Source organism: Andrographis paniculata, unplaced genomic scaffold (genome assembly GCF_009805555.1).
Source record: "Andrographis paniculata isolate CXL003 unplaced genomic scaffold, ASM980555v1 Contig65END, whole genome shotgun sequence".
In the NCBI taxonomy this organism is placed as follows: domain Eukaryota; kingdom Viridiplantae; phylum Streptophyta; class Magnoliopsida; order Lamiales; family Acanthaceae; genus Andrographis; species Andrographis paniculata.
The window spans coordinates 5,628,894-5,639,796 of NW_026137601.1; the positions used below are offsets into that span (position 1 = coordinate 5,628,894).

The 10,903-nt window shown below is 39.4% G+C and overlaps 1 long non-coding RNA gene across 3 annotated transcripts; it reads right to left on the reverse strand.

Moving 5' to 3' along the window:
• Positions 1 to 205: 205 nt before the first annotated feature.
• On the reverse strand, positions 206 to 10,119 carry LOC127262682 (uncharacterized). 3 transcript variants are annotated; one of them, XR_007841221.1, is made up of 14 exons: positions 9,938 to 10,110; positions 9,774 to 9,868; positions 8,389 to 8,457; positions 3,670 to 3,985; positions 3,349 to 3,586; positions 3,009 to 3,248; positions 2,693 to 2,928; positions 2,523 to 2,612; positions 2,298 to 2,396; positions 1,895 to 2,187; positions 1,741 to 1,803; positions 1,555 to 1,639; positions 601 to 740; positions 206 to 510 (listed from the first exon to the last, which is right to left on the reverse strand). It is a non-coding gene; the product is annotated as an uncharacterized LOC127262682 (long non-coding RNA). The 3 variants fall into 3 exon arrangements; XR_007841222.1 differs by having other exon boundaries at positions 1,895 to 2,217; positions 3,670 to 8,457; positions 9,938 to 10,119; XR_007841220.1 differs by having other exon boundaries at positions 3,670 to 8,457; positions 9,938 to 10,118.
• Between the last annotated feature and the right edge of the window lie 784 nt (positions 10,120 to 10,903).

The window sequence follows — 10,903 nt, forward strand, 5'->3', positions numbered from 1 at the left end:
TCATTTTTGTTACGAAAATAGAGCGTCTCATAAAAACGAGTTGTTGTGGAACAGTTGAATTTGTGCGTAACAAATAAACCTGCTGTGATCTTTCTTATACAACCATGCTATAAATATTACGATCGGCCATAATTGCAAACAGTAAACACTATCCCAACATAGGATATCAACATAACAATATTTACTAGTCGATGTCATCTAGCAAACAACAAAGTAAATTAACCAATTGAACAAGGCTAGCAACATCTCCACTTCGACATTATGTTCCATCAAACACAAGCATTTCAAACATCCAACCTAGTAATAAGCAAGCGGGGAGATCGATCAATCCATAGCAACAATTCTTACCACACAAAATATACATCCAAATGTCTATGCATCTATTCCATAGGTATTTCACATAGCCATAAGAACCTACCATCCAAGCACATCCACGACATGCAATTGATAATGCAAATAGAGATAAAACATAAAGGAACCGGTCGATATGCTTCAGGGGTGGCGCATGAGCTGCAATTACAAACAAAAAAAGGTTTAGTTTAAGTATTAATTATTGTATTTACGAAACCATACGTGAAAGTTGTGAAAGTCGATCCGTACATCCTTATAGTTCCACTCAATAGGATCTTCACCGACCACCTCGCGAAAGGTAGTCGCGCCAGCAATTGTCGGCAAAATAAGGGGTGTGTCCGGGACTGCGGCGGATGTAACGAAAACCTTGACCAGGGAAAGTGTGTCACCTATAACATTCACAAGAGCAATTTAAAAGTATGTAGTTTACCGTATATATCAACACATTAAACTGTACGTAAAACATGTCATAAATTATTTGAAGTGTATATTTCCCAACTTATATACCACGAGTATGTACATTCGGACATTTACTCTGATACATGATATTTGACCCATTAATTAGGCACCAAAGTACACTACTTTCTAATTTTCAATTCGTTTGCAACTCGAACTATAAACCAGCCATCCACAAATAAAACCTATGTAAAGCAGTTGATCATGTACAATATTAAAATAATAATTTCAATAATTAGTAATTCCTTACAGTTACCCCCAAACCCGGGCTGCTCCATGTATGTGTTGTAGTATCATGCCATTGGAGATTAATTATCATTTATGCGCTAAATATAAGCAGACCCCCACAGATGAGTTAGTGATCTTCATCACATAAAAACCTATTGTGTGCAGGTCGGGACTACACAAATACTCAATAATACAGCATCCATTCATCAGTGTTGGGACTGTAGTGTGCGCCTAAATAGTATAATAACATCATAGCCATAAACAATGTCATGTCAACAATGAAAAAAATAAGATCAGCACAGAATCAGCATTACACCAACATAGCCACTGTCCCTACAATAACAGCCTATATATACGCAATACTTTAACTGCCACATATGTCAAATTAAAGATACCCATACTTAATAAAACCATAATCAACTGCACTATGAGACCTGTACAGTCACAACATCGACAATGCGGTATGAACACCATATTGAAGGATTCAAAAGAATAAAATTAAGGCACCATGCCACGAACCTGGTGCAGGGGGGCTGAGCAGAAGTCCCTCAGCAACAACTTTCTTCTCTCCGGTGCGAGATAATATAAGCACACGGGTGCCAACCTACAATAGAGATTGCAGAAGAGTTGGAAGCATACAGGTTGGAAATGAAGGTTAGCCTAAAGTTAACACTTTGTTAACTTTAGGGTTTCACAAAATCATACCGTCATAGGTGATTCAGAGATGGGCCTAAGAAGCTCAGAGACCGTATCAATACGAGCTGTGGCCTATGAAAAATAAACGGATCATAGTGAATTTTTTAGCCATTCAAAGAAGTGGGATGCAATTAAAGAAAGTATGAATATTAAGAATACTTACAGATGGGTAACTACTTCGGAGTTTCTGTGCATGAATGCATACACATCAGCCTTGATGGTTTTGAACTCAGCCATCATTTTCTTGAACTCTGCAAGTCCGCTCTGCATTTCTTCCCACCCTTGCTGGAATGCTACAGTATCTGTTAAACCAGTTGCCTCACTGCGGGGATGAGCTGAACTGGCGGCACTGTCAACCTTTGAGCATTTTTTGGTCTTTCCCCCAAGAGCCTGTTGGTAAAGAGTCTCCCGAACAGCCGGAGTCTGCCCTTCCGGCGGAATCTTGTTTAGCTCATTCTGCAAATATGTTTACAACAAAAGAATCAACTGAGGCCAACCTTGCACGTATAGTTATAGAGGTAGTTAATGTCTAAATTGTATTAACGTAGGAAATGAATTTATTATACCAATATCTCTTCGGTTTGTTGATTGTTTGTTCCCTTGCCTTGTGTCCGACTGTATATCCATATCTCTAAGCTGTCGGGGTCCTTCCCCTTCGCCTTGATCTGCATCAACACAAGGCATTGTGTCATTGAAAAACCCATCAACTATACAAAAGGAAAATGTATCGATAGAGCATATCATAGAAACAAAGAAATTTGGACTGATTTCTTAATTGTAATAAAAGGTACCTCCTCAGCGAGAGTCGTGAAGGACTTCCGCCCAGTACGATGTGGGAAACTTCTTTTCTATACGTTAGATGCATTTTTCTTGGATTGAAGCTACATATATACGAATTATATATATCTCAAATAAGACTGCCAATATAATATTCAAATTATTGTTCGTCTCTATTCCATACCTTAACTTTTTCGTCCTGCCAATACCCGACCAACTTCGGTCATTGATCGGCCACAATCCGGCTTGAAGGAACCTTCTTCAGTGCTTCATTGTCATCCTGGATTGGGTTGAAGTAAGTTGATTTGATGCTCTATTTCCAATGCCTCCAAACCTCCCGTAACTCAGCCAAGACCACTTTCTCTGCTGAGTTTGGTAATCCGCTGTTGCTCTGGTAGGACATGTGGCGTGGTTATCGCCCTGTCCAGACAAGATAGTATGAGAGTAAATAGAACTCTAAAAAAATCGAAGGAATTTTTAATTAACGAAGGTTACATCACCTGAACCTCCATCCATGCACCCAGTCTCTTTGTCTCCGGTATTTCGGCAACATCGGGTAATGCAGAGGAAGTCGAGCTCCATTGCGCGCAATCATCCTAAAAGCGGTCTTGTACTCATTTACATCAGGTCCAACAATGCTTTTGCCATCCGGCGATGTAAATACAAGCATCTTGTGATCATTTCCCCATCCATGTGGCATTCTCGCTGCCCCCTTCCCTGTTTCTTCTTTGAGGGACCAACTAATAGAAAAAAGATATTACATGTTATTACAAGGAGCGTGTGTACCACTTTCGTCTTTAGTTAATGCAAGATATAAACTGTCAATGATGATTTCCAAACCGCCATATGATGTTATCCCATCCAAGTGTTCCATATCGCCCGCCTCTGTGTCTTCCATGGCCATAAGGCCGGGCCCCAATTCCCCACCCAGGAACGGCATATCACTCTCCACAGTCTCCATGTCTTGCGTCGGTGGGATTGTTTCGTCATCTACTTATGTGGGGGGTATTGTCTCATTCTCATCCTGCATGGCTGCATTTGGCTCAAGGGAAGCTGGGATATCCCTACCATTATGTTCCTGTTGGGTTTAATACTGTCAGCACATTACGGACTTTTGTCAATGACAGATAAGAACCAAGTGACGCAAAAGAACAGCATTACCTCTGCAGGCCCCTACGAATCCTGAAGCACTGCCCGCCGAGCGGATGATGTCGTTGATTTGGTGGAAGCATGAATATTGCCCTCTTTCTCCCACTCTGATGTGATGGAGCGAACTTGCTGGAACAATGGTGAGACCCGCGTTCCCTTTCGTTTTGTCATTTTTTTTGCAGTTTTCCGCACAGGTGATGGGTTCCTGCTAGCTACATTAGTTCCATCTACTGGGCTATTGCGTGCGGATGCCTAGGTAACACGTCCTACAGGCGAGCCAGTCGGATCTTGGGACCCTCCACGGCAACTCGTTGAGTTTTTGCCATAACTTGCAACATATAAGCATTAGGGAGTTGTCCGAAACAACAAAAAAGTCACAACATAATAAAACAAACAATGCATGTAGCTGACGAAGAACATACAACGATAGAAAACAGCGTTGATAAAACGAGACGATTCACGCAAAGTTGTTACCTTAGGCGTACTTGAACTAATACACCCTTACGAAAAAAGTACCATATGTTGAGATGTGAAATTTATTCTGACCCTGGAGCTCAAAAAGGAAGTGTTTTTGTCCTACTGTCAAAATGGGGGCGTTCACTAAGCAATATTTACAAACAGTCAAAAATGCCCGCTATCTTCCTTCACCACTAAGCATATTCATCTTCGGAGGTTTCCTCCGAACGCCGAGCTGAAATCTCTACATTGTCAATCTGGGTTGTTCCATCAAGAAGCTGGCCCTCAACGTCTTCCCTTAGCCAATAGTCGGCAGCTTCTCTGGCGTTGCCTCCGTCATTTAAAGCGAACCTATTACTGAATCTATGATCGATTGTACTATACACATCATATGTGTCCCGACGAGTCACCGGAACAACAACACTCCAGTCCTCCTGAACCGGCTTTGCAATGTACCAAACTTGATTGGCTTGGGTTGCCAGGACAAATGGCTCATCAGTGGGCAAGTTCTTCGGGTACATCAGATGATTGAAGTTCACAAGCTTGTACTTGAACTCATCTACTTTAACACCTCTCTCCGGATCCACCCAATCACATTTTAAAAGAAGGTACTTCTGTAGATTGTCATAATACACCTCTACAATGTCTATAACAATCCCGTAATATGCCACGGAACCTTCTCGTGGGTTATGGTCCCTAGCAGAGGCGTAACTTACTGTATCTGCTATAACCATAACACCTGCACATTGTGTCCTCTTTCCCGCATCCCGATATTTAACCCGATAACGTACTCCAGAAACAATGCACGAAGAGTACCGTGTTGCACTACTCGATGGTCCACGGGCCAATGCACGTAATCCAATCCGAGATTGGGCAAACATCGTTATGCGTTGGATCATCTACCTACATTTGATGTAAAGTAGTTGATGTTCAGATTCATGGTTTCAATATTGTTTTTGGGGCGTTCCCGTGTAGGGTTACTGGTAAAGGATACTCACGTATGATGAAACCATGACGCAAATTGTTCGTTGTGTTGGCGTTGCACCTCACGTGGAGGTGCGCGACCTCGACAGGACCTAATACTATCAACGTGAATCCTACAATGCAAAAAGGGAATTGGAATATATTGAACATCAATAAAGAATGCATACAAGTATTGTGAAGTTGAGGTGAAGTAACCTTCGTATCGGACTTATTGCATCTAAATTTCCTAGGATGTAACCATGAATCTGACGCATCGTATTGTAATCAAGGTTAAACCTAGAACCAAATAATCCTTTCTTGTGTTGTGTGCCTTCTTCATCACCTTGAACACCCCTGTTCTCTTTGGTCTCTATGTCCCCAAGATATCTTGAGCAGAAGGTCACGCACTCTTCCATAAGGTATCCACGTGCAATAGAACCCTCAAGTTGGGCCCGATTCTGTACGTACCTCTTCAGAGTACTAAGGTACCTCTCAATCGGATACATCCACCGGTACTGCACTGGACCGTTGACCATTGCCTCCTCAGCCAAGTGGATTGGCAGATGCTCCATCACATCGAAGAATGAAGGTGGGAATAGCTTTTCAAGGTGACATAATGTCAATGAAACTCTTTTTTGTATTCGCTCCAGCTCACGAACTGTGTTGCTAGTTGAGCACACAGAATTGAAGAAGTTACAAGGTTCAATCAACACGAGCACAACATTCTTGGGAAGACACCTATAAGAAGTGATGAAGTGGCACCTTTAATTATGTTAAGACGAAGCGTGACTTGGGTTATCAAATATAATTTTTTTACAAGGGTATACCGTCGGGCTGCAATGGAAGAAGTCATTGCATAAGAATGTGGCAGTCGTGGCTCTTAAGACCCCATAGTTGTTGTTGTACCCTAACACGACGCGATAAGTTCGAACTGAATCCATAAGGTGGTTGTAGATCCTTCAACACAGATAGGAAGTTTCGTTTTTCAGGGTTACTTATAGTGTACATAGCAGCAGACAAGTATATAGAACCCTTCAGGCCAGAGACCGGGTGCAAAGCAGTGCGTATTTGCAGTAACTGCAAGTCTTTCCTTGTGTTGAGATTATCGTTTGTTTTTCCTTTACTCCCCAACAATGTATACAATACATTTTCACACACATTCTTTTCAATGTGCAACAAATCGAGGTTGTGACGTATTTCGTTCTCGGCCCAATAAGAGAGCTCGAACAGAATGCTCTTTTTTTTCCATGTACGTTGGTTCACAACCTCCCGGATACGCTTTCGGGATCTCTATGCAACAAGCTTCTGAATAAGATCAACCTTACGGTACTCAGTTCGCACATCCTGAAGATGCTGGAGCAGTTCATTGGAAGTCAAGCGAGACGGCTTTGTCTCAAAGTCCATCATACCGTCAAATGCATGCTTATCATAGTGCATTCTATGCCCACTCGGTAGGAACCTTCGATGCCCACAGTAGCTATATTTGTGGGCATTTTTTAGATACCTGGAATAAGTTTTCATACCACAAACAGGACATGCATTCGCCCCACGAGTTGGCCACCCTGATAACATACCATAACCTGGAAAATTACTGATGGTCCACAGCAACGCAGCTCGCATTTGGAAGTCCTCCTTGCTTCTTGCATCGTATATCCAAACACCGTCATACCAAAGCTCCTTCAACTCATCCATCAAAGGTTGAAGGAAGACGTCGATGCGATCCCCCGGGCCTTGCGGAGCATCTATAATTGTAGAAAGGATGAACGGTGGTTGCTTCATGCATAGCCATGGTGGTAGATTATATATCACAAGTACTACGGGCCAAATGCTGTACCTAACGCTCATATTTCCAAAGGGGTTGAAACCGTTGGTGGCCAGCCTAAGGCATACGTTGCGAATATCCTCAGCAAACGTGGGGTACCGATGATCAAACCCCTTCCACGCAGGAGTATCTGCTGGGTGACGCATCTTGTCATCATCGACATGCCCTTCGGCATGCCATCGCATAGATGATGCAATTTTGGAATCAATGGGGAATCAATGGAAAGTACCCCAACTTCTTCAAAGGAGATCTATCTTTACCCAATCTTTTTTCCCCACACACAATACAAACATCACGGTGAACATCTTCCCCAATAAACAACATGCAATTGTTGATGCATCCATGGATAGTCTTACATGTGAACCCCAAGTCCTTCGTGATCATGTTAGCCTCATAGAAGTTCTTCGGGAGGACAACATTGTCTGCATCCCTTAACAACTCTAACAACAAGTCAATAGATTTATTAAACCAGTGGCACAAAACCTTCAAGTGCAAAAAGCGAGCGATAAACGAGAGTCTACTCATTTTTTTGCACCCTGGTATAAGCTTCTTCTCTACATCTTCTAACATTTTTCTGTACCCCTTATGTCACGATGTATATGGTCATCCTCCTTATCATTAAGAGGTTCGGTGTTACTGGGCCCCGGCCCGGTGTCCTCAGCGGTTACGCACTCTTGCAACAGAAGATCTAGTTAATCCTCCCAACGCATTGGAACATTGTCTTCTGCAGCGCATAGTTCACCTCTCCTTGCCCATGACAAGTCCAGACCTTGTAGCATTGGTCGAATCCATAGCGAATACAATGAAGCAAGATATCACTACGAGATTTTGTTATGCGATTGCCACAGGACGTACAGGGACAATAGATGGAAGCATCAGAGTTCCTATCTTTAAACGCAAAATCTAAGAAAGCCCTGACCCCATCCAAATATTGAGCCGAGTTATGGTTGGTATCGTCTATCCAACTCCTATCCATCTAAAAAGGCAATGTACATGTGATTCCATCAACAAAACATGCATTCAAACTTGTACTGTTTAATTCTTGATACGGGCGTGCACCCTCAATTTAAAAGAACAAAGTTATAGCTTCAGCTTTAATAAACCGCATTTTTGTACCAATAAGTCCATGTATTGCACTTATAACTAAAACATAACATTCATCACAACATTAAGGCCCATGGTTTAAAATCACCCATTATCTCCACTTTAGAACCTTTTAGGGATGCCATTTAATGAGAATTGAATGATTTCTAAGCTCCGCCAAAAATTCTGCGCGTCATCTCTAGATACTAGAGCAGCAAGCATTATCCATACCCTACTTGTGTCAAGAAAAATTTCTAACTATTCTAAATTTTTCCTTGCCCTTTTGTACGAATATGAAAAAAATCCTCAAATCTGATGTCCAAAGAATATTTCAGGTATATGGGAATGCACACAACACTTAACTACACCACCACTCGAGAAAACATAGAATTAAAAAGAAATCCGACCTTCCGTTAAACTCAAGTCTGCTTATCCTGAATTCACACTGCACGCCTTTGTCTCCACAATTTAGTATCCTGTAAAAAAAACACAAGTTAAATATGCACTCATTTTCAGTAAAAATAGCACAACTGGTGTTGCTTCCGACAAATCGACGCATACAACCACGTAACCAAAAGAATGGTGTTGCTTCCGACAAAGGAGCCAATACTTAGAGTGTAGATATGATATCATATTAATATTATGCAGCATATGTATGTATCATTATCTAACAATATATGCATCTGAATCCGTATATATTATGCTGTAGAATCCAATGAAACTTACTTAAATATCCACACATAATAACATAATTCAAAGTTGTTTTGGAAAGAAGCACTCTATATTGGATAGTGTTGGTAGATCATTTTTGTACTTCATTGCAATTATTGCAGGATGAAAAGATAAAATGAGTGAAAGTCTTAGGAGGGTACACCAATAAATAAATAAATAAATAAATAAAATTCACAAAACCATCAAATCATATAGTGTATTTATTAACTTTGCTTCTGTGTGCACTTTGGTTTCTTTTTTTTTAAAAAAAATCTTGTTGCATCATATAATCTATACTAAAATAATCCTCTTCCCTTTAGTTAATTATCACATCCGACACCTATTTTCTATTCAAGACATAATATCCAAAAAACCTTTTTCCATTCGAAAAATTTCAAATCCAAAAAATCCACAACACAAGCACCCTTTCCCAGATATTCTAAAAAGCAGCCTTATAGATGACTGAAATGCAATACAATCACACAAACAGAGAAGCCGTCATATCTTCATAAAAATTGAAACAAAACCATACACCATTGGAATTTCGCCTATATATATCATAGTGTAGGATGCCCAAATTCCATAAACCAAACAGCACAAAACATCACACTTGACTTAATCAATAAATTCACTTGGCACAATTGTATACAATTACAATTAACAATGTAAAAAATTCAAAATTGTTGCACTTTGCTGGGTAAATGAATTTTCAGTATCTGTCTTACAAACACATCACCAACACGGTGGATCACGCAATACCAGAGTTTGCTTCTAACAAAAAATCAGACTTCCAAATATATGACTCAGTGTGTAAAAATATACAAAAGCATATTTTAAATCTAACAGAAGGAGCTTCAAAATCAAACCTAGAGGACATTCTACAATGTAAAATATTACAAATCTTTCAAACTTATCGGCCATTGGTTGTTGTGGCTGAAAAACCAACCCCAACAACAAGCAATGAACAAATGGAATGGAAACACAAAATAGAATAAACAAAAATCACCGACGAAGGCATGGCGAGGAAGGAAAGCAGGACAAGAAGAAATAAGAGAAGGGAGAAGGTAGAGAAACCACCTACCTCATGGGTTGACGCCGGAGACGTGTTCCAAAAGCCCTTGCTTCAACGGGACGCTGCGGCAGGGAGAAATCGACCAGCGACCATGGCAGATGAAACTGCAAACGGAAGAAAAATCAATTGTATACAAATATGAGAAAAATGTTATCACATTATCGATTTTTAACCTAGAGGGGTATTTTGTTCGTCAACGAACGCGAGGGTTACTAACAGTAAGCAGCGATACCGGCAACGCTTTTTGGAAGGTGCAGTGAATCGGGCAGGTACGTTAAGAAAAAAGAAAAAAAGATTATGGGAGAAAGAAAAAAAAAGGGAAAAGGAGAGGAAAGGAAGAAGTGAGAGGAATAAGAAAAAGGAAGAAGGGAGAGGAAGAAGAAAACGACCAGGAGAGGGACTGCGGCTGCCGGCGCAAGGGTTTCATTTTTGTAAAAGATGTTTTTTCTTTTTTTTTTTAATGTTTTTTGTAAGAGAAATAATTAAATTAATATTTTTATAATTAAAATAATGTTAATATTAATAAAAAAATTCAATTTATTTATTTTAATTAAATTATTACGTATCAAATCATTATCTATCCAAACTCTTCAAACTCAAACAAAACCTACTGAGCCAAAGGAACGCAACTTTCCAAAAGTATCAAAAATTTCAAATTCAATCCCAATTCAAACCAAATCTACCCAAATCAACCCCAAAGAAACGCACCCTTTATAAATATAATTAATTAATAATAAATCTTTATTTATATTTATTTTACATTCAATTTGTTAAAAATACATTTTCAATAGAGAGGGAGGGCGGCTCGTAGGAAGTGCAATATGTTTTTACTTATTTATTATATATTGTAATAAATTTTATATATATAATTAATTAAATATAAATTTTTATTTATATTTATTTTACATTCAATTTGTTATAAATTATTTTCAATATTTGGAGTTTGATTATTTTTTTAATTTTTAATTTTTATTAAAAAATTATAAAAATACATTTCCATTTGTTACAGAATAAAGTCGTACTTATTGTATTTACAAAATTTTTTTGTCATATTTGTATTTGTTACGAAACATTTATCGTAATAACTAAAAAAAGACGTTGACTAATAAAAATTACTTTTGTCACGATAAAATTCGTAA